Genomic DNA, 5,239 nt, shown 5'->3' with positions numbered 1-5,239 from the left:
ATTACATTAGCGTTACAAAACCTGGGAGTGCCACTTGATATCGAAGGCGTGGCACGCCAGTTCAAATGGCCAGAGAGGAGATTTTGGTGCATCATTAAGGCGTGGCACGCCAGTTTTGGGCGTGGCATGCCAGCTTCACAACATATGGGGCGTGGCATGCTAGAAGTGGGCGTGGCACGCCAGGCTACCTGACAGACTGACCTATTCACCTTCAAATGGGCATAACTTGAGCTACAGAGGTCCAAATGAGTTGATTCCAAAGGCGTTGGAAAGCTAACATCCAGGGATTTCTAACAATATATAATACTTTATCGTGGACATTCATTTTGAGGCCCAACAAACTCCATACTTTCAACATTGCAAAGTACTCTACAAGAAAAATACCCATTCAGCCACACTTTTTTTAAGCTACATTTGAAAAGCGTAGCCTATTCTATGAATAGGCTACGCTTTTCTCCGTGTTGCCTTTTTATAAGAGAAAAGGATACACAATTGTGGCATCATTTAAAAAGTGTAGCCTTAGGTATTTTAAAAATCACTTATAAAGCGTAGCCGTAGATTGATATCTATAGGTTCACTTTTTATATCAAAGGGGACACTTTTAGAGAGTAGCCTATTTATTAAGTTTTGGGTGCATTTTAGAAGTGATGCCTAATGTGCCTAGAGCAAAAAATTTGACACTTGTGAATTTTTTAATTTCCCTCTTAACTTTTTACCGGTGTAAGCACACACACTCTGTAAGCTCACACTTAGTGATAATTTTCCCTCCATAGCTCAGAAGTCACCCTTTCAGAGAAAACCCTCCAAGTCAAAAACACGAAGAAAACCCTTTCAGAAAACCCTCAGGAGGCACCGCGTGAAGCTCGTGAAGCCTCACCGTCGCGAAGATCATCGCACCCTGATGCCAAGGCATCTTAAGCTAGTTTCACTAGCATTTTTCTGTTAGTTTTAGTTGTTTTATGCATTTTCTTGAGCTTAAAGTAACCAAGAATGGTTAAATGAATAACAAAGCAATGAACCATCCAAACAGTATGATTTTGATGCAAATTCCATGAGTTTTTAGTTATATTACTTGAATGCTATGAATGGAAGATTTCTCATGAAATTTTGCAAGACTTTGATGCAATTGTTTGGATGATTTCAGGGAAGAAGAGGCTAGGCAAGGAAGCAACAAAATCAATAAAGGAAGCTTGAATATCACATGTGGAGTTTAAGTTCCAGTTTAAGCTTAAACTGGAACTTAAACTACCAAGCCATATAATGCTGGAAATGGCGTTTAAGTTCCAGTTTAAGCCTAAACTGGAGCTTAAACGCCAGAATCATGAAGGCTAAGAAATGCTGGAACTGGCGTTTAACCTCCAGTTTAACCTTAAACTGGAAGTTAAACGCCAGAATGAGAATTTCACCAAGGGAGCATTTCCACGTTTAAGCTCCAGTTTAACCTTAAACTGGAGCTTAAACGTGTTCGACACAATTTCTCACCAGGAAGCATTTCAACGTTTAACCTCCAGTTTAACCTTAAACTGGAGGTTAAACGCCAGAAGTAAGAAAGGCACCAGGAGCATTTCCACGTTTAAGCTCCAGTTTAACCTTAAACTGGAGCTTAAACGTGTTCGACTATTTCTCTCCTCCAGGGTTGCTTTCTCATTTCCACGTTTAAGCTTCAGTTTAACCTTAAACTGAAGCTTAAACGTGTTCGACCCAATTGCTCCTCCAGGGTTGCTTTCTTCATTTCCACGTTTAAGTTTCAGTTTAACCTTAAACTGAAACTTAAACTTCAACTTAAATGCCACTTTTTGAAAGGGGTTTCTGGGCCAAATATATTGAAGTTTAAGTTAGCATTTGAGCACAAACATTAACTTAAACGTATTATGGTATGAAACCCAATTGAATATCATGGTTTATGGGATTGGGCCTGAAGAATTGATGAGTCTGGAGCTTCAATTTGTTGAGTCTTGTGTCATTACTTGTTTATCACTAAGTTTGCTCAATGAATGTTACAGAATTGGATCACAGCCTCATCAGGATTATGGACCATAAACCCAAAGCAAAAGGAAATCAGGGAAAGGCCTCAAAGCCCAAGAAACACAACAGAAGCTCAATTTAGAAAGTGTATAAATAGGATAGAATTTAAGTTAGCAAGAAAGTTTGACAGGGAGAACTTTGGATCATTTTCTTTTAGTTTTGTAATTGAATTCAGAGCTATGACTCACTAAACCCCTTTCATTGGGTTAGGGAGCTCTATTGTAATTCAATGAATCAATAATAGTTTTATCTTCTTCTTCAATCTTTTCTCTTGAATTTTGTTAGAAAGCTTCTCGATCTAATTCCATTGGGTAGTTGTCTTGGGAAAGAAACTACCCATAATTGGAATCCTTCGGAACCTTGGGAAAGGAATGGAGGATTCATGCTAGAGAAGCTTTCTCACAGTAAATTGGATTGGGGTTTGGATGGATATTGTGACATGTAATCCTACCAAATTGTGGTTCATGAAACTGTGTGGTATAATCAGTGATCGAGCATCATCTCTTCTTATGAACATTTAAACCAAGGGATTGGGAATTTGTTTGTTTTTAGAGAGAATTGGTGAGCCAAGGGATTGGGATCCAATCATATAAGATTGCCAAGCAAAATTCAATGAATGCATTGGTTGAGGAAGGGATAAAAGTTGTTTTGATTCGGAGATCTCAATATCTCCTAACACCCAATGAACTCCCCATTTCTGATTTACCACTTTCTCTTTACATTCTGCAATTAAATTCATGCAATCACCCCCATCCCTTTTAATTTCAGCAATTTAGCTTCTCGCTCTTTAATTCATGCAATTTTACATTCCGCAATTCTCATCTAAATCTTGATTTCGCTCAACTAGAACATACTTCTAATCTGAATTGCTCACTCAACCAATCCTTGTGGGATTCGACCTCACTCTATTGTGACTTTTTACTTGACGATAACCGGTGCACTTGCCGGAAGGAATTTTGCCGATCGTGCAATTTCCTAAATCGTAGCATATCAAGTTTATGCACATCAAGTTTATGGCGCCGTTGTCGGGGATTGGTTTTCGATTGACAATTCTCAAATTGGAAGTTAACTAGATTGAGCATTTTTTTTTTGTTTTGATAATTTAGTTCAAGTTACTTGTTGAATTTTAACTTCTGCACTCTGTTACTTGTTTTCTTTCTTTATGCCTTTAAATTCAAGCAACTAACTCACTGACCCACTAACTATTTGAATTAATTCCTCAACTGCTCTAACCATACTCTTCCATTAACCAAGAGTATTTCACTTGTTTGGTGCCTGTGCTGTGTTCTTGTATGACAGGTAGGAGAGGAGAGACATTAACTCCTCCATATACCGAACCAGAGAGGACCCTTCATAGACTTAGAAGGGAAGCAAGAGGGAAGAGAGTACTGAGAGAAGAGGAATCTGAAGGAGAATCTGAGGACAATTTTGAGGAAGCTTTAGATCTCAACATGGATAGAGAAGTTCACAACCATGAGAGGGCTGATGGAAACAATGCCATTCCTGAGAGGAGGGTTCTTGGTTCATACATAAACCCAACCTCTGGGAATTGTGGTAGCAGCATTCAGAAACCACCCATTCAGGCCAACAATTTTGAACTCAAACCACAGCTAATATCACTTGTGGAGGATCATTGTTCATTTGGTGGGAGTGCTAATGAAGATCCAAACCAACATCTCACAAAATTCCTGAGAATTTGCGACACTGTGAAGTCCAATGGAGTCCAGGAAGATACCTATAAACTGCTCTTGTTCCCATTTTCACTTAGGGACAAGGCAGCTAAGTGGCTGGAATCATTCCCAAGGGGGAGCCTAACAAGTTGGGATGAGGTGGAAAGCAAGTTTCTGGCACGTTTCTACCCCCCACAAAAGGTCAATAGGCTTCGATCTGAGGTTCAGACTTTTAGACAACAAGATGGTGAAACTCTCTACGAGGCATGGGAGAGATTCAAGGATTTGACAAGGAAATGCCCACCAGACATGTTCCATGACTGGGTGCAATTGCATATTTTCTATGATGGACTTTCTTATGAATCAAGGAAGGCTGTAGACCATTCATCAGGAGGTTCATTGAACAGGAAAAAGACTGTGGAAGAAGCCATTGAAGTGATTGAGACAGTGGCTGAGAATGAGTACTACTATGCTTCAGAGAGACACAACACTAAGGGAGTCATGGAGCTGAACCATGTTGATACAATTTTAGCCCAAAACAAGGTGTTTGCCAAGCAACTAGCAGAGCTCACCAGGAAATTAGAAACAAAGAAAGTGGCTGCAATACACACACAAGATCAAGAGGAAGTAAGCACTGAAGGAGGTGATTGGGAAGAGGCAAACTATGTGGGAAACCAACAAAGGCAATCATATGATCCACATTCCAACACTTACAACCCAGGATGGAAAAACCACCCAAACTTTGGGTGGGGGAACCAACAAACCCAACCACAAAACCACAAACCTTACAACCACAACCAACATAACAATTCCACATACCAAAAATCTAACCAAAGATCATACCAAGCCACACAAAACACTTACTCCCAACCATCATATCATGGCCAAAATAATCAACCTACCCAACCTAATCCGAACCAACAATTTCAAGATCAATTAAACAGGATAGAAGGAATGCTGGCAAAAATGGGTCAGGACATAAGTGAGTTGAAAAGCTTTAGGGATGATGTGAGATCTACCTTAAGGAACCATGGTGAAAAACTCAAGAGGATGGAGTCTCAAGTAGGAGAGCTATCTCAACAGGCTCCCAAGTCAACTGCAGTGTTCCCTAGTGACACAGAAAAGAATCCTAAAGGGGATCAAAAGGGAGTGAGATGGGAAGAATGCAAGGCCATCACCATATTGAAGGAAGTCTCAGAAGAAGAAGGAATCAGACCCTCAGAACAGGAGCCAGAAATCTTGAAGGAAGGTGTGGAAGAAGCTAAGCAGGAAAGTGAAACTAAGCAAGCCAAGGAACTACAAAAAGGCATGCTGGAAACATACCAACCAAAAGCACCATTTCCTCAGAGGTTAGGAGGAGGTGAAAAAGGGAAAACCTATTCAAGGTTTTTAGAGACATTTAAGTCTCTCCATATCAATATTCCCTTTCTTGAGATTCTCCAGCAGATGCCTACACATATCAAGTATTTAAAGGAATTGCTGAGCAAGAAAAGAGTTTTGAAGGGAGGACAAACTGTAATAATGAACAAAGAATGCAGTGCCCT

At 40.0% G+C, this 5,239-nt stretch overlaps 1 non-coding gene across 1 annotated transcript; it reads right to left on the bottom strand.

The window, feature by feature from the left end:
• Positions 1–3,902: 3,902 nt before the first annotated feature.
• LOC148571759 (small nucleolar RNA R71) lies at positions 3,903–4,006 on the bottom strand. The gene has a single exon (XR_015908300.1). It is a non-coding gene; the product is annotated as a small nucleolar RNA R71 (small nucleolar RNA).
• Between the last annotated feature and the right edge of the window lie 1,233 nt (positions 4,007–5,239).

The sequence above is a fragment of the Arachis ipaensis genome, chromosome B3 (genome assembly GCF_059453495.1).
Source record: "Arachis ipaensis isolate K30076 ecotype BB chromosome B3, ASM5945349v1, whole genome shotgun sequence".
Taxonomy (NCBI): Eukaryota; Viridiplantae; Streptophyta; class Magnoliopsida; order Fabales; family Fabaceae; genus Arachis; species Arachis ipaensis.
The sequence above is the reverse complement of the archived record's forward strand: the minus strand, read 5'-3'. Positions and strand labels throughout refer to the sequence as shown.